Source organism: Mobula birostris, chromosome 21, assembly GCF_030028105.1.
Source record: "Mobula birostris isolate sMobBir1 chromosome 21, sMobBir1.hap1, whole genome shotgun sequence".
NCBI classification, from domain to species: Eukaryota; Metazoa; Chordata; class Chondrichthyes; order Myliobatiformes; family Myliobatidae; genus Mobula; species Mobula birostris.
The window spans coordinates 17,801,537-17,824,112 of NC_092390.1; the positions used below are offsets into that span (position 1 = coordinate 17,801,537).

A 22,576-nucleotide genomic window follows, 5' to 3' on the forward strand; every position below is an offset into this window, starting at 1 on the left:
TCTTAGAAAGGATGTGCTGAAACTGGAGAGGGTTCAAAGCAGGTTCATGAAAATTATTCAAGCAAGAGTCTCGGCCTGAAACGTCGACTGCACCTCTTCCTACAGATGCTGCCTGGCCTGCTGCGTTCACCAGCAACTTTGATGTGTGTTGTTTCATGAAAATTATTCCAGGTTTGAACGGCTTGTCATATGAGAGCGTTTGATGGCTCTGGGCCTGTACTCATTGGAATTCAGAAGGATGAATGGTGACATAATTCAAATATTTCAATGGTGATAGGCCTTGATGGAGTGGATGAGGAGAGGATGTTTCCTATGGTGGGAGAGTCTAAGACCAGAGGACACAGCCTCAGAATAGAGGGGCATCCTCTTAGAATGGAGATGAGGAGGATTTTTTTAGCCAGAGAGTGGTAAATCTGAGGAATTCTTTGTGACAGGCAGCTGTGGAGGCCAAGTCTTTACGTATATTTAAGGCAGAAGGTGATAGAATCTTGGTTTGTGCCTTCATAGGAAATGAAGGGATGCAGGAATAGGCAGGAGACTAGGGTTGAGAGGAAAATTGGATCAGCCACAATGAAAGGAACAGACTAAATGGGCCGAATGATCTAGTTCTGCTCCTATATCTTATAGTCTTATGTCTTATTTGAGTTCCCTGACTTGAGGGCTTCCTTTCAACAGCAATCTCAATGTTAGAATCTCAGGCTACACTTCAGTTGGCAACACCAGCAAGGAACTGGGTCATCCACAGGGCCACATCCCAAAGGTGCACCTGGTGATCCCGAGACGCAGGCCACTTGGTGAATTCCAAGAGCAAGAACGCACTGCTATGAAGAACAGCAGTTTGAGTGCAGCTGTAGATCACAGACCCTGACCGGACTCCAGCCACCTTGCACAGGGAAGAACATTAAACTGCTGTGCGTCTGAACTAGAAGTTGTTGCCCACGTCTGCAAAAACTTCAGGAACTATTTTTTTTTACTCCATCTCCCACCTATATACAATCAATATATATATAAGTTATCTCATGTATTTATATTTATTGTGTTTTTATTATTACTGTGTTCTGTATATTATTGTGTGTTTTTTGTGCTGCAGTAGAACTGGAGTAACAATGATGTTGTTTTCCTTTACACTTGTGTACTAGCAATGACATTAAACAATCTTGAATCTTGTCAGGGGCCTTGTCCACCCCAAATCTGTCCCCACTCTACCATTATCCCTTCTCTTCACTTCCATGTTCTCTGTAACCCTCCACCCACCTTCCATAACAACCCCACATTCAACGACCCACCCTCCATAACATTTCCCCATCCCGGTGACACCTCCAGAAGAGCCTTCCCTCCTCTCCAGCACTCTGGAGGAAATATTCCAACTGTAACTTCCCAGTTTACCACTTATGTCCCACCATCACTCCTTCACGTAACACCAGACCTTTCACCCTCTGCTCTTCCCACCATCTAGTGATCCAAGCATTCCCTCAGCAACATTTCACTTGTACTGTTTCCAACCCAGTAGACTGTAGCTACAGCTCATCCCATTTTCCCGCCACCTTAACAGTGATAGAGTTCCTCTTGTTGTTACCTACCACCCCATGAGCCTCTAAGTCCAACACATCATCCTCTGCCATCTCCAAAAGGATCCCACCATGAAAGACATCTTTACCTACCCCTCTCCACTTTCTGCAGGGATCGCTCCCTCCATGATTCCCTTGTCCATTCATCCTTCCCCACTAATCTCCCTCCTGGCACTTATCCTTGCAAGCAGCCCAAGTGCTACACCTGCCCATTCACCTCCTCCCTCACCTCCATTCAGGGCATCAAACAGTCCTTGCACTTAAGGCAACATTTCACCTGCAAATCTCCTGGAGTTGTCTATTGTTTCTGGTGCTCCTAATGCGACTTCCACTACATTGGTGAGACCCATCATAAATTGGGGAACTGCTTCATTAACCACCTCCTCTCCATTTGCCAAAAACGGAGCTTCCTGGTGGTCAAACATTCCCATTCCCATTCCAACATGTCAGTCTATGGTCCCCTCTTGTGCCAAGATGAGACTGCCCTCAGGATAGAGGAGGGGCAACACCTTATATTCCATCTTATATTGAGGTAGAACAGAGTAAAGTGTTGCAGCAAAAGTGCGGTGCAGATAAACAATGAGGTGTAAGGCCTTAATGAGGTAGGTTGCAAGGCCAGGAATTCATCTTATTCCCATAAAACCCACCGTAAGGCTGAGAAACCACACTTCATCCTCTGAATGAGCACATTGCAAGGGCTCAGCAATGAATTCAACAGAACAAGAAATTCATAGGTCCAGCGAATTTGGTTCAATCCTGATTCCCAAACTCCAGTGCTGTCTGTGTGGAGTATGCATGTTATCCCAATGACTATGTGGGACTCCCCTGGGTGTTCCAGTTTCAAAGTTCAAAAGTAAATTTATTATCAAAGTTCATATATGTCACCATATACAACCCTGAGATTCATTTTCTTGCTTGTATGCTCAATAAATCTATAGAATAGTAGCCATAACAGAATCAATGAAAAACCATACCTACTTGGGCATTCGATCAGTGTGTAAAAACAACAAACTGTGCAAATACAAAAAATAATAATAATAAATAAATAAGCAATAAATATCAAGAACATGAGATGAAGAGTCTGTTGTAGCGTGGATGAAATCACCAGAGAGACAGAGTCACTGGTAGATACAAAGCAGTTTCTTTATTCGACACAACAAGGTACAGCAGGCATCTACGTACCGAGATGCTTTCCACAGAAAGGTCTGTTAGCTCAATGTGGGCTCGATATTTATATGCTAAACACAAAGGCAATCGCTACTTAAAAGTTATAGACAATGCATAGACAATGCTTCCTGTTGAAGCATCACACCATCCTTTCCTCCCGACACCAACATGTCTGGGTTGGTATCCACAGCCTTTAGGAATGTAAGTTAAGTCTACGATACATTTATTTGGCATATCCCGTGCTAACATAGAAGACAATTAATATTTATAATGTGTAGGTGATACTGCCTTCGAAACTACAGCATCAGGTCAAAATACCAGAAGCATCTGGTATTCACACCTTTTAGGAAGCCCATTGTGGTGGACTCAATCCACAGTCCTTTGTCAAACAGTTAAAATAGAAGTCTGGTGGCCAAAGTCATTTAAGTGTAAACAAATCATCTACCCAAAAGAAATCGACCCTAACAGAGTCCATGAAAGTGAGTCCATTGATTGTGGGAACATTTCAATGAAGGTGAAATGTGAAAGTGAAGGTGATTGAAGATATTTCCTTTGGTTCATGAGCCTGGTGGTTGAGGGGGTAATTGTTTCTGAACGCGGTGGTCTGAGTCTTGAGGCTCCTGTACCTTCTTCCTGATGACAGCATCTGAAAGATGTCCTGGATGGTGGGGTCCCTGATGATGGATGCTGCTTTCCTGCAACAGCATTTCATGTAGATGTGCTCAATGGTGGGAAGGGCTTTACCTGTGATGGACTGTTTCCACTACTTTTTGTCAAAGCTTCCATTCAAGGGCATTGGTGTTTCCATACCAGGCTGTGATACAGCTAGTCAACATACTCCCTACTCACTACACATCTATAGAAGTCTGTCAATGTTTTAGATGTCATGCTGAATCTTCATAAGCTCCTGAGGAAGTGGAGGTGTTGCATGTTTTCTTCCTATTTGCATTTAAGAGCTGCTCCTGGGAAAGGTCCCCCAAGCTAAGACTGAGAAATGTAAAAGTTATTGACCCTCTCCACCCCTGATCGTCCAATGAGGACTGGCACATGGATACCTGGTTTCCTTTGCCTGAGTCAATAATGAGCTCTTGGTCTTGCCGACATTGAGTAAGAGGTTATTGTTACGGCACCCCTCAGTCAGATTTTCAATCTCCCTCCTATATGCTAATCCATCACCAACTTTGATTCAGCCTACAACAGTGCTGCTGTCAGCAAACTTGAATATGGCGCTGGAACTGTGCTTAGCCACACAGTCATAAGTGTAAAGCGAGTAGGGCAGAGCCTTGTGGTGATCATGGAAAAAATACTGCTGCAAACTCGCTGGGGTCTGCAAGTGAGCAAATCAAGGATCCAATTGCACAAGGAGGTATTGAAGCCAAGGTCTGGGAACATTGATTAGTTTTGAGGGGATGGCGGTTTTGAATGCTGACCAGTGGTCGATAAAGAGCATCCCGATCTTTGCTATCCAGATGTTCTAAGGCTGAGTGAAGAGCCTATGAGACGGCATCTGCTGTGGGCCTGTTGCTGTAGATCTGTTGCTTCGGTATGCAAATTGGAGCGGATCTGAGTCGCTTTTCAGGCAGGAGTTGATATGTTTTATCACCAACCTCTTAAAACAGTTCATCATTGTGGATATAATTGCAACTGGACGATAGCCATTGAGGTAGGTCACAGGTCCTTCTTGAATACCGGTATACATACATGAAGCATGCTTGAAGCAGGTAGGTAACTCAGACTGCCGAAGCGAGAGGTTAAAGGTTTCAGTGAACACTCCAGCCAGTTTATTGGCATTTAGCAGTTGGCCAGGTATCCCCTCTGGGCTGGATGCCTTCCGTGAGTTCATCCTCTTGAAGGATGCCCTCACATCGTCCTCCCATATCCCAAACATGCGCGAGTCAGTAGGTTAATTTTCCGCTGTAAATTGCCTCCTGGTGTTAGAATCTGATGAAAGAGGTGCGTTATCAGAAAGCGGAGAGAGTAGGTAACAGGGGAAATTATAGGGAATGGGATTTGTTGGTATTCCAGCATAGGCCTGATAGGACGAATGGCTCCAGCCCCATAACACATGTCGAAATAATGTAAAAAGGTTGTGATGTGAGCATGACATGTCAAAAATATATGTTCAACACATATGGAATATGCCTAAGGGCTGTTCAATATTCCGTATAGACGTATGAGTCCACAGGAGTGAAGAGCTCTCTGCTTGCACAGACTTTGATAGAACAGGTACTACCCTTGGTATTAATAAAAACCTTTGTACAGACACAGCGTGCAGTACATGTCAGGCAGGCATTAAATGCTGCGTTCCGAGGTATCACAACAATGCGCAGATGCTACGCACAGCGTCCTCTGTAAGGAGTTTTGTACTAGCTGCTCCAATTTCCCCTCAAAAGCATGCGGGTTATTAGCTTGATTGGTCATTGTCAATTGTCCTGGGTTAAACAGGTGGGTTGCTGGGCGGTGAGGCTCATCGGGCCGGAAGGGCCTGTTTCACACGGTATCTCTGCATGGTCGCCGAGTGTAGGTAGCAGCGCCGGGGCATAAACGGGGACTCGGAAAAATCAGACTGGCTCTACAAGGATCAATAAATCCCCCGCAAAAAAACCACCGCAAACCGCACATGCTGCAATCCAGAGAAACTCAGCGGGCCGAGCAGCATCTGTGGCGGGAGAGGGGAGAGAGATCGTCCGCACGTTCGGGATCGAGACCGGATCGGGACAGATCAGGACCATTTCTTCCCACCCCCTCCGACACACACAGAGGTGGTGCCAGACCCGCCGAGTTCCTCCCGCAGATTGCTGCCCCAGCATATCGGGATGGAGGGAGACGGGGAGTGGGGCCAGTAGAACAGAGGAAAGGAGGGGACCATGGGGTGGGGGGGGGTCGGCTTTGAGGGGCAGAAAGAAAGAAATTGTAGAGAAATTTGTGAAGGGTGGGATTTAGAGAGAAAGAGAGGAATAGAGAGGCAAGTGCTGGGCGGCGAGCAGAGAAATGGGGAAGGAGTGGATGGGGCCGATGAGGGTGGGGAGCGAAATGCGGCGCGGGAAGGGAGGGGGTAGGGGGAGGAACCACCTGCAGCTGCGCTGAGTGCAAGCAGGGGAGAGAGGATGTCCCTAGTCACTGTATCCCGAGATAAGAGCTATCAAAAACAGCTGCTGATGCGGGACATCCGAAATAAAACCAGGCACGGCGGGTCAGGCATTGCATCTGTGGAGGGAGAGAAAGGAGTTAACGTCTTCGCACTGAAACTTTTACCCCATTGCTTTCCACAACTGCCTATTCCATCTATGCTGGCTACGTTTCTATCTTCCACACCAATCTCCTATGCCGGTATTAATTCCATATCCCTCTGTGTTCTGCTTACTAAAGCATCTGTCTAGATGCCTCTTCAATGTTGTTACGGTTTGTGCCAATTGCTCTTCATGCGAAGAATTTACCCATCGGGTCCCGTTTAAACTTCCTCCATCCTTCCCTACTTTAAGAGAGGAGTCGGTGTGTGTAGCTGGGTCGGGATCATTTACAGTGCGGCTTGGGGCGGAATGACCTCGGTGGTCGCAGGGAGCTCTCTCCCCTCTCGGTCTGTCTTTTCCCTGTGGGGGTCTCTCTCCCTCTCCCATGATTGCAGGTTCTGAATCCGGTTCCCAGACCCCGTGCCGGTTGAGGTTTGCCCCCTTGCACGAGTCATAGCTCGCAATTTCACCGTTACCAGAAACGTAACGGCCTCGGGAACGCAAGGAGCCGGTGGTGTGTCGGAGTTCCGTCTCCTGCCTCTCGTTACGCGGTGGTGCGCTACCGAGTGTCCGCGCTCAGCCCAGGCGTCGACCGTATCGGAAGTTGGGGGGGGGGGGGGTCACCTCTGAATTAGCTAATGTCCAGCCCACGCCAGCGTTTCCCGGCACCCGTCCGCAACTTCGAGAACTACACGCCTCCATCGCCTCTCCTTCCCCACACACCCGCATAATGCCATAAACTCCACCGGGTCCACCTCCCCTCTGAAACAATGTAACCTTCAAACTGGCGTCTCGCTGCCCTGAGGGCTTTCTGTCCTACATATTAGCCGCGCCGCACGGGTTCACAAGCGGCGACTCTGCAGCCGGAGTCGATGTAATTAACACTCAGAGCGTGCACTGGTGTGAACGCGCTTTGTCTCAGACTGAGCCCCACTTTTTGTTGCAAACTAACCCCTCGATCTAAAGACGGGGACAATCGGGTTTTATATAAAATAGACATTTATACATTATACACATTCATATCCAATTTGAGATCTAAATATCGTAGAATTGCATTGAGGGAGAATAATACTTCGTATCTTAAGAAGATTTATTTATATTATGAATTTAAACCAGTTTCATTTAATTGCTATAAGCTTTCACATTTATATTTATTTATAATAAAAGTGCATGTAATCAAGGTATATAAATACGTGAAAATATAAAAGGTAAACAATCCTAACGTATATTGTTATAATACATAATCATACCACATGTATAATTAAAGATAATCGAATAATGTAATTAAGATACACAATAATTTACATCATAATCTGGAAATTATTTGGATAACAGTATTTTTTACTAAATACCGATGTTTCTACAAAATAGATTTATGGATGATAGATTGTAATCTACTGACATATAGATTTACCGCAATAGATTTTGTTATAACAGATTAGCGCAAAAAATTATTTTGGATTAAAGTAGATTTATATACAGAATAAATCTGAATAAGAGAGAAGAGTGTGTAAAATATTTATATAATGTAGATTAATGCACTTTATGCACTTTGAGATGGAACGAATTTATATCTGACACCGGTTTATGGTGGTAAATTGTTCTTTGAGTTACGACCATTGATCGGGTAAGGAGCAGATAACGAGAACGGCCCGTGACAAATCTGCGGCTCGCTCCCTCCGGTGAACCGTTCTCGCACAGGGACAGAGCGGGGCGAGGCAGCTGAGTCCCGACTGGGGTGGAGGCTGAGTTCTCGCCTTAATGTTGAGGATTGTACCCATTCCTGAATCCCAAATCCAGACCAGCAGTCCACTTCATTCCTGAATCCCAAATCCAGACCCGCAGTCCACTTCATTCCTGAATCCCAAATCTAGGCCCGCGGTCCACTTCATTCCTGAATCCCAAATCCAGACCCGCAGTCCATTTCATTCCTGAATCCCAAATCCAGGTCCCTGTCCACCTCATTACTGAATCCCAGATCCAGGCCCCAAATCCCAGCTCATTCCTGAATCCCAAATCCAGGCCCTCAATCCCACTTCATCCCTCAATCCCGAATCCAAACCCTAAATTCCAGCCCCATTCCTTGAATCTCAACCCCATTCTCTGACTCTCAGCCCCATTCCCGAATTCTAAATTGATCCTCTGGCTCCCAGCCCCATTCTTTGAACTCAAATCCAGCACCTAGATCACAATCTCTCTCGTGGGGGGGGGGGGGAGGAGGTGAGTAGGCAGTTCGGAATGAGAATAATAAATACTGGACTTGTCTAATAATGATTTGTGTTAACTAATGAAGAGGTGTATAACTGGACCTTGTCAGGTCACTTGTCTGAGTGCTACTGGTACCACATAACCCAGTCCTACCTGTCGCATGGTTGGGTGGTCGGCGACTAAACCGGCTCCCCCACCAGACTTGCCTAGTGAGGAGGGTGGCTAGACACCCTGCAGGACGAAAGACAAATCTGTCAAAGGGCAGATGAACCCTCTCGGGTCAACGGCCATCTAGCAAACACGCGCCGTGAAGCGTGGAAGAGGCATCCCTTCCATCGAAGCTTGGTCTGGCCATTCACTGCAACAGGATTTCCCCCAGCCGCCCTGGACCCCACCATGCCGCTGGATCCGGGAAGGGATGTCGAGAGGGTGGGTCTGGACCTGTGCAACCCCTTACTCACCTAAAATCCACTCGCGCACACGCTGTTCCTTTCTGAGGAGTGGGGTATCAACCCACTAACTGACTGAAAGGAACCATCATCATCCTATGGGATGGATAGCCAGAGAGTATAACTGGAAAGAAGCGATTGGTAAAATTGTGGTGAACGTAGATGGCTGTCGAAGTATACAAACATGGGCGGAGAAATATCAAACGGGATTTAGTCCGGGCCAGTGTGAGGTGTTGCACTTTGGGAGGAGTATGGAGGTATGTTAACGACAGGACCTCTACCAACACTGATCTACGAAGAAAATTGGGACCCAAGTCCATGGTTCCTTATAAGTGACCCGCAAGTTAACTAGGAGGTGTAGAAGGCGTATGAAGTGCTTACCTTCAATGGTCAGGGCATTCAGCAAAAGAGTAGGGAAGTTTTATATACAGGGGATTCTCTAGATGCTGGAAATCCAGAATAAAGCATAGACAATCATGGAGGAACTCAGCATCTGTGGAAAGAAATAAACAGTCGATATTTCAGACCCAGACAACTTCACAAGAAAGTTATACAGTATTTCCATTCCATAGACTTGGAGTACTGTGTGCGATTCTGGTCGCCTAACACAGAAGGATGTTGAGGCTTTGGAGAGGGTGCAGAAGAGGCTCACAAGGATGCCGCCTGGATTAGAGGGCATCTGCTGTAAGGAAAGGTCGGACAAACGGCTTGTTTTCTCTGAAGTGTCCGAGGCTGGGATTGAAGTTATGAGAGGCATAGACAGGATAGACAGATCGAATATTTTTATCAGAATAGAATGTAAAATAGTAGTGTGCATGGATTTATGTTGGAGAGGGGGGTTAAAAGGAGATGTACGGGGAACGGTTTTACATACAGAGTGGAACAAGCTTTTAGGGGTGCTGGTAGAAGCAGGCACGACAGTAGCGTTTTAAACAGCTGTTAGACACACAAATATGCAGGGAATTGAGGGATAACGATTATGTACGGGCAGAAAAGATTTAGGAATCATGTAGGCGGCAGACATTGTAGGTGAAGGGCCTGTTCCTGTGGGTTATGTGTGGGTAAATCAAACTGACCCTTGGTTCGCCCACTGTTGGAGCTCTGCCTTCGAACAGATGCGTTGGATAAGACTGAAGGGCGGATTGACATGGGTGGGCACTGGGTCAAGGGCAGTGCGAGGGGAGGAGGGACGGTTTCAGGGGTCTGATGAAGAATTTCAGGTTATGCCAGGTCTCGATGGGTGAATGTGGACAGGATGATCCCACCAATATTTATAGGAAAGATGTCAACAAAATAGAGAGAGTACAGAGAAGATTTACTAGAATGTTACCTGGGTTTCATCACCTAAGTTACAGAGAAAGGTTGAACAATTTGGGTCTTTATTCTTTGTAACGTAGAAGGTTGAGGGGGGACTTGATAGAGGTATTTAAAATTATGAGGGGGATAGATAGAGTTGACGTGGATAGGTTTTTTTCCATTGAGAGTGGGGGAGATTCAAACAAGAGGACATGAGTTGAGAGTTAAAGGGCAAAAGTTTAGGGGTAACATGAGGGGGAACTTCTTTACTCAGAGAGTGGTAGCTGTGTGGAATGAGCTTCCAGCGGAAGTGGTTGAGGCAGGTTCGATGTTGTCGTTTAAAGTTAAATTGGATAGATATATGGACAGGAAAGGAATGGAGGGTTATGGGCTGAGTGCAGGTCGGTGGGACTAGGTGAGAGTAAGAGTTCGGCACGGACTAGAAGGGCAGAGATGGCCTGTTTCTGTGCTGTAATTGTTATATGGTTATATGGTTAATATTAGGCAATCACTCGTAAATCAAAAGGGGTATCTGAGGAGCGGGGAGTGGAGCACGCTCTCACAGAGGGCCGAGGCGAACAGCAGAAGGGAGGTCAGGGGGAGGAGGGCTAAACTCCAGAGGGGAGGTGTGATGGGAGCGGAGCGAAAGGAGAGTAGAAGGGAGCAAAGCTCCAGACCCAGCACCACGGGGAAAATGGGGAATTGGGCAATTGTTCCTGGACAATGTAATGTGAAAAACAGCAAAAACATTATTGATTGTAATGCTGCATTAATATTATACAAGGGGTAATCGTAATGACAAAATCGTAAAGAGTGTATGAATGGAGGGGAGATATCATTCTGTAGCACACAACGGGACGAATGCCAGGCCGCGAGTGAATGTGTAAATGTAAGTGGGAGCGTGTTTACGGATATTTATTTATTTATTTAGATATACGGTGTAGAACAGGCCCTTTCGGCCCAACGAGCCGCGCCGCCCGATCACAGGACAACTTCAATGACTAACTAACCTTGTAATTAGTACTTAAACCTTTGGACTGTGGGAAGAAACGGAAGCACCCCGGAGGAAAACCACGCCGTTCACGTACACGTGGATTACATACAAACTCCTTAGAGATGGCCCGGGAATTGAATTCCGAACTCTGCAACGCCCCGAGCTGTAACAGCGTCGCGCTAATCGCGGCGCCCAAAGAGGGGGTGAACGCGAATGTGTGCCTCGGAAGGTTTGTAACTGCGCGCTTGGCTGTTTCTGTGTACGTCCACAGGTTAGGCCGACTTTCCGTCGTTCAGAAGGTGACTGGAGTTTTCGTTGCTCTTATAAACTGCGAAAGGACTGAGAAATTACTGGTCGCTGAAGCGAACCGATCAGTCCCGAAACAGGCGGAATTAACTGGAATCTCTGAACATCGGCTGCTGCCCGGGGTAAACTGACCCTCCATAGTAAAAAACAGGAGTTCATACTTCAGTTATGTCAGCATATGTATTCCATGCTGACCAATAACCACTGCCTACGATGTGTACACGGTATTTAAATAGTTAAATAAACAGTATTTTCAAATTGACGCATTAAGTACTTCTCTTGCACATTATATTCAAATCATGTAATATCTGTGCGGTGTATGGAATTTACCTCACAATTCGATATGGTTTCCCGATATGTTTCTACCCCTGTATTTGGCAGGTAGTGCGGGTAGTTATTGATCCCAATGTCCCGCCTGTGTACATTTTGCCACTGGAGCGGACGTGGGGTTTGTGTAACACATACTGATTCGAAATGTGAACCTTTCCGTCTCGGTATCTCATTCCAACCAAAGAGATTTCGTTCCGTTAGATGCGCCTCCGTCCTCCACGGATTGTACCGGCTACCGGCGCGGGGACTTCTCGTTTAGTTTGGATTTGTTATTGAGGTTTGGTGCGGTTTCACATTCCCCAGAGGACCGCAGCTTCGCGCCCATTTCCAGTTCTTTTCATTCCCCGGAGTGCTGACCATACCAGTTCAACGACCATGTTTGACGATCCCCAGTGGGCGACGGAGTCTGTCTTAAATGTTTTTGCAAAAACTCTCTAGAAAGAGAGAGAGAGAGAGACAGACAGACAGACAGACAGACAGAGAAGTGACAGAGACAGAGAAAAAGAGAGCGAGAAAGAGAGGAGAGAGGCAGAGAAAAAGCGTGTGTGTGTGTGTGAGAGAGAGAGAGAGATGCGGCTGCGGGACAAAATAATCACAGACAGACATAGAGGTAATCAAACAGACAGAGGCAAAAATAGAGAGGCGAGAGGAAAGTAAGAGATAGATAGATAATTGTGAACGGAGAGACAGAAGGGTGGAAGATGGAGAGAGGGGTTAGGTAGGGAGAGCTGGGGAGAGATACCGAACGAGACCCAAAGGCTGGGCGTAAATGCGATAGAAATGGGGGGAGGGGAGAAAACAAAAGCTGTAACTGAGACACAGGATCAGAAAATCAACATTCAGAAGGCATTGGGAGACAGGGAGTAGCGTCAAAGGGAACGAAGAAATGAGAGCGCGCACTGTGTGTGTGTGTGTGTGTGTGTGTGAGAGAGAGAGAGAGAGAGAGAGAGAGAGAGAGAGAGAGAGAGAGAGAGAGAGAGAGAGAGAGAGAGAGAGACCGAGTCGATGGATATCGGGCACCCAACAGGGTTGCTGTCAGCTGTATGCTCAGGGAGAAATTAACGGGTCGGCCCACCAGGAAAAGCCACCAGACATGCCCCCGTGGGCGCAGGAGGTACAAGGGGTCGGGGTAAGCGGGACCACTCAGGTGGGCCAGTTGCCACCACATTATCTACTCCGCGCCGGGACGGGCCGAGACTCTGTGCTCTTTGGGAACGATCTCACTTTTCACTCATTGCGGCGCGGTGTCGCAGAGTGGCAGCGGCGCGTACGCCCGAATGAGGCCGTCGGAAACCTCCTCCCGGCCCCAACAATCGTGCAAGGAGCTCCAACTCAGAGCTGGATCCCGTTCTCAGGAATGCAACTACCCGCCAGCTCCCTGTCCCCACCGGCCTTCCCAGTGTCCTCCAACGAGGGCGGGGAGGGGGTCGCCGGTCAATACCCCAGGAACCACACCTGGCGAGGCGATGGGTGGGTCTATACTGAGACAGAAGAGACTACAGACACTGAAATCTGGAGCTACAAACAGTCTCCTGAAGGAACTTAGCGGGTTTGGGGAAAAGGAAGCGTCGGCGTTTGGGGTTCAATCTCTACATCAGGACTGAGAGTGGAGAGTGGAGATGGCTGGCGTAAAGAGATGGGTAGTGGTGAGACAGAAACCCGAGGGTAGTGATGAGACAGTGGCCCGAGAGTAGTAGTGGTGAGACAGGAACCCGAGGGTAGTGCTGAGACAGGGGCCCGAAGGTAGAGGTGAGACAGAGACCTGTGGGTAGTGGTGAAACAGAGATCTGTGCGTACTGGTGAGACAGAGGCCCGAGGGTACTAGTGAGACAGAGGCCCGAAGGTAGTGATGAGACAGGAACCCGAGGGTAGTGGTGAGACTGAAACCCGAGGGTAGTGGTTAAACAGAGGTCCGAGGGTAGTGGTGAGACAGAGATCTGTGGGTGGTGGTGAGACAGAGGCCCGAGGGTAGTGATGAGACAGAAATCTGTGGGTGGTGATGAGACAGGGGCCCGAGGGTAGTGGTGAGACAGAGATCTGTGGGTACTGGTGAAACAAGGGCCCGAGGGTACTGGTAAGACAGGGATCCGAGGGTAGTGATGAGACAGAACCCCGAGGGTAGAGGTGAGACTGAAACCCGAGGGTAGTGGTTAAACAGAGGCCCGAGGGTAGTGGCGAGACAGGGATCCGAGGATAGTGATGAGACAGAAACCCGAGGGTAGTGGTTAAACAGAGGTCCGAGGGTAGTGGTGAGACTGAGATCTGTGGGTGGTGATGAGACAGGGGCCCGAGGGTAGTGACGAGACACGGGCCCCAGGTGACTGGAGGTGGTTTGTTATTGTCAGGTGTACAGAGTGAAAAGCTTGTTTTGCATATTGTTCATACAGATCAAATCATCAGGCAGTGTTGATGTAGAACAAGGTAAAGCAATGACAATGCAGAATAAAGTGTAACGTTTACGGAGAAAATGCAGTGCAGGTAAACGATAAAGTGCAAGATCATAATCCCCTGAATCAGGAGCAGGTTTAATGTCACTGACATGGAGTGAAATGTGTTCTTTTGCGGCAGCAGTACATTATAAAACATCCCAATACTAAGAGTTGCAATATAAAAAGAAATAAATAATGCGAAAGAGAAATAGCGAGCTCGTGTTCTTGGTTCATGGCCCGTTCATTAATCTGACGGCAGAGGGGAATAAATTGTTCCTAAAACGTAGAGCGCTGGTGTTCAGGCACCTGTGCCCCGTCTCTGATGGTAATAATAAGAAGGGAACATGTTCCGGATGGTGAGGTAGATTGTGAGGACGGGGAGGGGGAGTGAAAGATGACGGGATGGTTGAATCAGTTCGAGGAGGAGGGTAGCTGAAGTACCGAGGCAGATGGACAATTCACTCCCTCCCACGAATGCTGAGCGCAAGCTGAGCTGATCCAGCAGATAACGCGCTCTTTGTAAAGAAACGTTCAGGGGCGTGCTGGTCACCACAGGGTTAATGACATAGAGGCTGCGACAGAAGGAGTTGCGGATGCTGCGGATGGAGGCAGTATTTTTGTGTCCTAACCTGGGGTGAGAGATGGTAAGGTGTCTCCCTCCCCTCCCCCCCCCCCCACACACACACCAAACACACTTTCCCGCTGTCTGCCCCATCATTCTCTCTGTACTTAGTGTCTGAGCTGTAATACAGACACCATTCACAGACAATTATCATCTATGATTTCTGATTTTAATGCGATTAATTCAATAAAAGGTACGATTCCCCTTAATGAAACTGTCGAACCTAACAAGGATTGATTGCATTGGGTCTCATTTTTCATCCAATCCATTCCAGGTGGATCAACCCTTCAAGGCGCTCGAAGCGCGCTGTGTCATAACAGAGGGCGCGCTGTATTTCCTGCTGCAGCGGGGGATTTGGGGTTGATAGAATTCACTGTGGGGCGTCGCTACTTCGTTAAGAAGTGCCGTCGGGGACAGGGCGGGTGTGAACTGACACCAGCAGTGAATCGGTGATATTTTAACCGTCTAGAAAAAATCAGATTGAAGCCACCAGGTACGTAACCGTCTCCTGATGAACGGGGAAGTTTACTCGGTTCCTCAGACCAATTCAAACACTTGCAAACACGAGAGATTCTGCAGATGCTGGAAATCTTGAGACACGCACGCAAAATGCTGGAGCAATTCAGCAGATCAGGCAGTATCTACGGAGGGGAATAAACGGTCGACATTTCGGACGGACATCTTTAATCAGGACCTTCGTGTCTAACCTGCTGAGTTCCACAAGCATTTTGTGTCTTGTACCTGTGAACTAACTCCATTCCTTACAACCACGTCCGCCAGCCCGGTATCGTCACATTACCATTTCTTTTCCCGTTACTCCAGTTTGCACTTCTGTGCTGTCCACCGCTCCGGAGCTTCGCTCTAGTCGCTGTGCTCATTATAACACTACTTAAAGGGTTATTTGCCACATATACATCGAAACATAGCGAAATGCGTCGTTTTGCGTCAAATCAAATCAGCGAGGATTGGGCTGGGCAGCCCGCAGTGTTACCATGCTTCCGGCACCAGCGTAGCCTGTTCGGAATTCACTAACCCTAACTGAGTCATGGTGAGGGGTCTCGGCCCGAAACGTCGACTGTTTATTGCCCTCCATAGATGCTGTCGGCCCTCCCGATTTCCACCAGCTGTGTGTGTGTGTGTGTGTGTGTGTGTGTGTGTGTATGTGTGTGCGCGCGCGTTGCTCTGGACTTCCAGCACCTGCAGAATCTCCTGTGATTATGATTTGCTAACTCTAACGGGACGGCTTTGGAATGTGGGAGGAAACCAAGAGCACCAGGAGGAAATCTCGCGGTCACGGGGAGAACGTACAAACTACTTACAGACAGCGGGGGAATCGAACAGTTTACTTTGTGAGCAAGGGGACTCGTTGCAACCTGGTGTATGGAACAATAAACTGATCCGAATATGAAAACAATTCAGAATAATGTCCCGGGTCGGGGAGGGGCTATTTCTCCCTGTCACACCATCCCAGGGCTACACAGTCATTGTGATATGAGAATATTACTGATTATTTTTCATGGCCCCGCAATGAAGCATCAAAAAATGGGAGTTTCCAGGATTGCAAACTCGGGTCAGTGACCAGGCCGATCGATTATTGTGTCAGGAGCGAGGCAGATGCTCGGGCAACATGCACAAAATGCTGGAGGAACTCAGCAGGCCAGGCAACATCTATGGAACAGAATCGTCGTTTCGTGCCGAGACCCTTCATCCGGTCTGAAAGGGAAGGGGAAAGGAGTCAGACGAAGAAGGCGTTGGCAGGTGACAGGTGAAACCGGGAGAGCGGGAGGGGGTTGAAGTAAAGACCTGAGAAGTTGATTGGTGAAAGGGCTGGAGGAGGGGAATTCTGACAGGAGAGGTTAGAAGACCACAGAAAAAAAAAAGCGGGGGAGAAGCACCAGAGGCAAGTAAGGAGATAAGGTGAGAGAGAGAAACGGGAATGAGAATGGTAAGGGGGGCATTACCGAAAGCTCCAGAAATCGATATTCATGCCACCCAAGTTGGAGGCCACCCAGACGGAATATAAGGTGTTGCTCCTCCATCCTGAGTGTGACCTCTTCGCGGTAGTGGAGGAAGCTATGGACTGACATGTCGGAACGGGAACGGGAAGTAGAATTGAAATGGGTGGCCACCGGGAAATCTCGCTTTTTGCGGCGGGCGGAGCGAAGATGCTCGACGAAGCGATCTCCCAGACTACATGGGGTACCGGATGCAGCAGATGACCCCAACGGACTCGCAAGGGAACCGTTGCCTCACCTGAAGGCACTGTTTGGAGCCCCAAATGATAGTGAGGGAGGAGGGGTAGGGGCAGGTGTGGCACTTGTTCCGCTTGCAAGGGTCAGTACCAGGAGAGAGATCGGTGAAGAGGTATGAGTGGACACGGGAGCGGCGAAGGGAGAGATCCCAGCGGAACGCGGAAAGTGGTCGGGCTGCTGGTCAAATCAGTATGGGGCGGAGGGGGAGACAGAAGGTGGACAACGAGAAGATCCCTGCTCGAAGTGGCTGATCAGTACAACTAAATTTCCCATAAAAAGTGATCCTCTGTTCCGAGAAGTACTTTGAAGTAAATTGAAGTTTTATTCTGTTAATGCTCCAGACAGAATAATCCCGTTTATAGATTTAAGTAGACCCTGAGTTGTTCATTAATTTCCCCCACCCCACCCTAAAGTTTGGGAAATATCCGGTTGACACTCCGAGATCGTGACGATATTGCCGCCTCCAGATCTCATCGCCACTCGCTTAACGAACACGGAATTTTTAATCTCTTGCTAACTTTTCCCTCAGTTAGTCTCATCGCCACTCGCTTAACGAAGAGAACACGGAATTTTTAATCTCTTACTAACTTTTACTTCAATTAGTCCTGACGAAGGTTCTCGGCCTGAAACGTCGACTGTACCTCTTCCTAGAGATGCTGCTTGGCCTGCTGCGCTCACCAGCAACTTTGATGTGTGTTGCTTGAATTTCCAGCATCTGCAGAATTCCTGTCGCCAGCGAATTCTTCTCGGCTCTAACAACGCGGGTCAACATTGGCAGTGGACCTGCAGGGCGCGTACCCCGGACTAACAGCATCCGTGGGGTCGGCGGTATGATTAGAGGATGTCTATCATTGGGTAACTGAATTGATTGATTGCCAGGCCAGGTATTAGAGTAACCAATACAGCTGAGTTCCCCCCGCCCACCGCCCAAAACACACCGCCCAACAGCGGACTTTCAAAACCGGATGCACACCATCCAAGTAGAATGGAACAGGTGTTCCACGCAGTGAGGTGTGATAACTGTATTATGCAGTAGTTTATAATTGCACTCTGGGGTGTATGGGGTGTCCAAGGAAGGGTAGCACCCCTGGAGAAGGGGCTTGTGTCCATTCTGGGGCAGCCCACTCAACCTCGGTTCCCACCGGGCACAGCTCCCACCTGCAGCTCCAAATAGCTGCTTGCATGCGACGGCGGCCACTTCCCCGGACACCGCTTCGACAGGCGGGCTAAACTAGGTGAGGACAGCCGGCGGGCCTTGTATCCTGGCGAGATAGGGACACGCCTGTCCTGGCCTGCGAAGACGACACTGGTGGATTTGGCGGATGAGACCGAGAGAGATATCCAACGGTCAGCAGGGCGGCTCTGCAAGTCTCCGTGGAGAGCGAGGCCCATTGCAGGGCACAGAAGACGTCATGGTCACCAATTGCAACCAAGGAAGACCTCAGATTGTGACGACGACTCGTACCACTGGACCCGGACTTGCGAAGGGGAACGGCCTCAGTGCAACGGCTTTACCATTGAAAAAAAAACTTTCCCGCGCAGAGCTCCTGTCATTGGTGGACAACCACCAGAGTGGTATTCTGACATGGTTTAATAGACTGGAAAGAAGACGAAGGCCCAACCCGTTCATGTCAACCAAGATCCCTAATTTTTATATCTTTCCCTGAGCTAGTCCCGTTTGCCTGCGTTTGGCACATATCTCTCTAAACCTTTCCTACCCGTGTCTTTTAAACTTAGTAAACGTACCCGTCTCAAACACTTCCTCTGGCACCTGGTTCCATAAACCCAACAATCTCTGTGCTGCAAAAAAAAAAAATCCCTCAGGTCTCTTTTAAATCTTTCCCTTCACTGCCAATAAACCTGTTGCTCTAGTTTTAGACTCCAGTACCCTGAGAAAAAGACCTTTTCCGTCCACTTACCTGCACCCCTAGTGAAACTATACGCCTCTATAAGGTCACCCCTCAGTGTCCTTTGCTCCAGGACAAAGAGGCCCAGCCTGTTCATTATTCAATAGCTGCAGGAAAGTTTCAGTTTACAGATCACAGTGACTGTCATTGAATGAGCCAACACGAACAATCTCAGCATCAGATTTGGTGCAGCCCGCTGAGTCCATTCTTACTCCAGTAGAAGAAACCCACCTCATCGTGTTACTCCTCCACAGCCCGACAGAGGAGCTGCCAGGTGACTGAGGGGCGATGAATATGTTACCTTTGTCCAAGATGGTCAACAGTGAGTCCTACATCGGGGGAAGGAAATTATTGTAAAAATCTCTGAAGGCCAGCATTAGTCTGGCTTCATAGAGACAGGGATTGATCAGGACAATTTGTTGTTTTGATGCTTCTTGTGTTCTATTGTGTCCTCTGTCGTTCAGCCTAGCATTTGGGGTATTCCATGTTGGGGACTGAATATGTGCCAACACTTGTGGGCTGCAACCAGCATGTCCTTAGGTGTGTTGGTGTTACTACAGAAGATATTTCACTGTTTGTTTCAATGTACATTGAGAAATAAATCTGAACCTGAATCTGCATGACATTGTTTATGGGAGATGTTCTATGACTAATTTGAGTGGGGTTTTTTTTGAGGTTATAAGGTGTGCTGATGAGGGCATTGATGTTTATGTATAGTTCAGAATTTAACACCATCATTCCTACAATCCTGATTGAGGAGTTGCAGAACCTGGGCCTCTGTACCTCCCTCTGCAATTGTATGCTCGATTTCCAGACCAGAAGGCCACAATTTGTGCAGATTGGTGATAACATATCCTCTTCGCTGACGATCAACACTGACGCACCTCAGGGCTGTGTGCTTAGCCCACTGCTCTACTCTCTGTATACACATGACTGTGTGGCTGGTCATAACTCAAATACCATCTATAAATTTGCTGACGATACAACCATTGTTGGTAGAATCTCAGGTGGTGACAAGAAGGCGTACAGGAGTGAGATATGCCAACTAGTGGAATGGTGCTACAGCAACAACCTGACACTCAACATCAATAAGACAAAAGAGCTGATTGTGGACTTCAGGAAGGGTAAGACAAAGGAATACATACCAATCCTCATTGAGGGATCGGAAGTGGAGCGAGTGAGCACTTTCAAATTCTTGGGTGTCAAGATTTCTGAGGATCTAACCTGGTCCCAACATATCAATGTAGTTATAAAAAAGGCAACACAGCGACTATACTTCATTTGGAGTTTGAAGAGATTTGATATGTCAACAAATACACTTCTACAGATATACAGCGGAGAGCATTCTAACAAGCTGCATCACTGTCTGGTATGGGGGGGGGGCTACTGCACAGGACTGAAAGAAGCTGCAGAGGGTTGTAAATCTAGTCAGCTCCATCTTGGGTACTAGCCTACAAAGTACCCAGGACATCTTCAGGGAGCGGTGTCTCAGAAAGGCAGCGTCCATTATTAAGAACCTCCAGCACCCAGGGCATGCCCTTTTCTCACTGTTACCATCAGGTAGGAGGTACAGAAGACTGAAGGCACACACTCAGCGATTCAGGAACAGCTTCTTCCCCTCTGCCATCTGATTCCTAAATGGACATTGAATCTTTGGACACTACCTTACTTTTTTTTTAATATACAGTATTTCTGTTTTTGCACATTTTTAATCTATTCAATATACGTAATTGATTTACTTGTTATTTTTCTCTCTGCTAGATTATGTATTGCATTGAACTGCTGCTGCTAAGTTAATAAATTTCACGTCACATGCTGGTGATAATAATCTTATTCTGATTCTGAAATTCAGTAAGCTTACTGGCACTGGATTACATTTCACTTGCCTCTTTCTTGCCCAATGGTATTTTCCATCAGTCTGAAGCTTTCCCTCTTGCTGTCACACAGGTGGCCAGATTTTAAATCAACAACGAGCTTAATTATCATATCTTAAATAAAAAAGCTGCAGATCCTGACAAACTGAAATAAAAACAGAACATGACGGAAACTGTCAGTTGCCTGATATGCTGTGCATTTTCACTTTCTGTCTCTTCATCAGGCCCCAACACTTGATAAACACCACAAGATGCAAGGGACCAACTCCACTGGGACAGCCTTTTAGTCTCAAAAACACACATCAATCAGAACAATCTGCTTCTGAGTCTGACCCTGAAATATCTTTGGATCCAATGTTCCATCATTTCAAATCCCAAGAGGGTCCAGATTTGTGACCTGCTTCTTCTGTAGGACACTGTCAAAAGCTTTGCTGAAATCCATGTATACTTTGGATAAAGTTCAAAGTAAATGTATTCTCAAAGTATATGTATGTCACTATATACAACCCTGAGGTTCATTTTCTTGCTGGCATAGTCAATAAATCCAGAGTAGAATAATAACTATAATAGAATTAATGAAAGATTGCACAGGCTTGGGTGTTCAATCAGTGTGCCAAAGACAGAAAGCCGTGCAAATAGAGAAGAACAAAATAATAATAATAAATACAGAAAACAATAAATACTGAGAACATTAGAGGAAGAGGCCATAAAAGTGAGTGCATAGGTTGTGGAAACAATCCAGTGACGGGGAAAGGGAAGTTAAGTGAAGTTATCCCCTCTGGTACAAGAGCCTGATGTTTGTGGGGTAACAACGGTTCCTGAACCTGGTGGAGTGAGTCCTGAGGCTCCTGTACCTTCTTTCTGATGGCAGCAGTGGAGAAAAGAGCATGGCCTGGAGGTGGAGGTCCCTATTGATAGATACTGTTTTCCTGCAACAATGCTCCATGTTGATGTGCTCAATGGTGGGGAAGGCTTCACCTGTGATGGATGGGGCCAGAACCACTACTTTTTGTAGGCTTTCCATTCAAGGGCATTGGTGTTTCCATACCAGGCTGTGATGCAGCCAGTCAATATACTTTCCACCACCCATTTATAGAAGTTTTAGATGTCAGGCTGAATCTTCACAAACTGTTAAGGAAGTGGAGGCACTGCCAGGCTTTCCTTGTAATTGCACTTACATGCTGGGCAAAGGACAGATCCCCTGAAATGATAACACTGAGAAACTTAAAGTTTCCAACCCTCTCCACCTCTGACCCCCCCCCCCCCCAATGAGTACCGGCTCATGGGCCTCTGGTTTCCTCCTCCTGAAGTCAATAATCAGCTCCTTGGTCTTGTTAACACTGAGTAAGAGGTTGTTGCTGTGGCAACATTCGACCAGATTTTCAATTTCCCTCCTATATGCTGACTTGTCACCAACTTTCATTCAGCCTATGACAGTGGTGCCACCAGCAAACTTGAACATGACATTGGAGCTGAGGTTAGCCTCACCATCATAAGTATAAAGCAAATAGAGCAGGGGGCTAAGCACACAGCCTTGTGGTACACCTGTGCTGATGGAGATTATGGAGGTGATATTGTTGCCAATCCAAACTGACTGGGGTCTGCAAGTGAGAAAATTGAGATCTAGTTGCACAAGGAGGCATTGAGAGCAAGGTCCTGAAGCTTACTGATTAGTTTGATATTGAATAGTTAGATGGTATTGAATGCTGAGTTGTAGATAATAAAGAGCATCTTGATGTATTTATCTTTGCTGTCCAGATGTTTCAGGGTTGAGTGAAGAGCCAGTGAGATGGCATCTGCTGTGGACCTGTTGGGCCAGTGGGAAAATCGGACTGGATCGAAGTCAATTCTCAAGTAGGAGTTGATATGTTTCATCACTAGCCTCTCAAAGCACATCCTCATTGTGGACGTAAGTGCTACTGAATGATAGTCATTGAAGCAGGT

At 47.4% G+C, this 22,576-nt stretch overlaps 1 long non-coding RNA gene across 1 annotated transcript; it reads right to left on the bottom strand.

Annotated features, from left to right (window-relative positions):
• Positions 1 to 2,695: 2,695 nt before the first annotated feature.
• LOC140185896 (uncharacterized) lies at positions 2,696 to 12,468 on the bottom strand. The gene is made up of 3 exons (XR_011882747.1): positions 11,549 to 12,468; positions 9,004 to 9,115; positions 2,696 to 5,942 (listed from the first exon to the last, which is right to left on the bottom strand). It is a non-coding gene; the product is annotated as an uncharacterized lncRNA (long non-coding RNA).
• Positions 12,469 to 22,576: the final 10,108 nt, after the last annotated feature.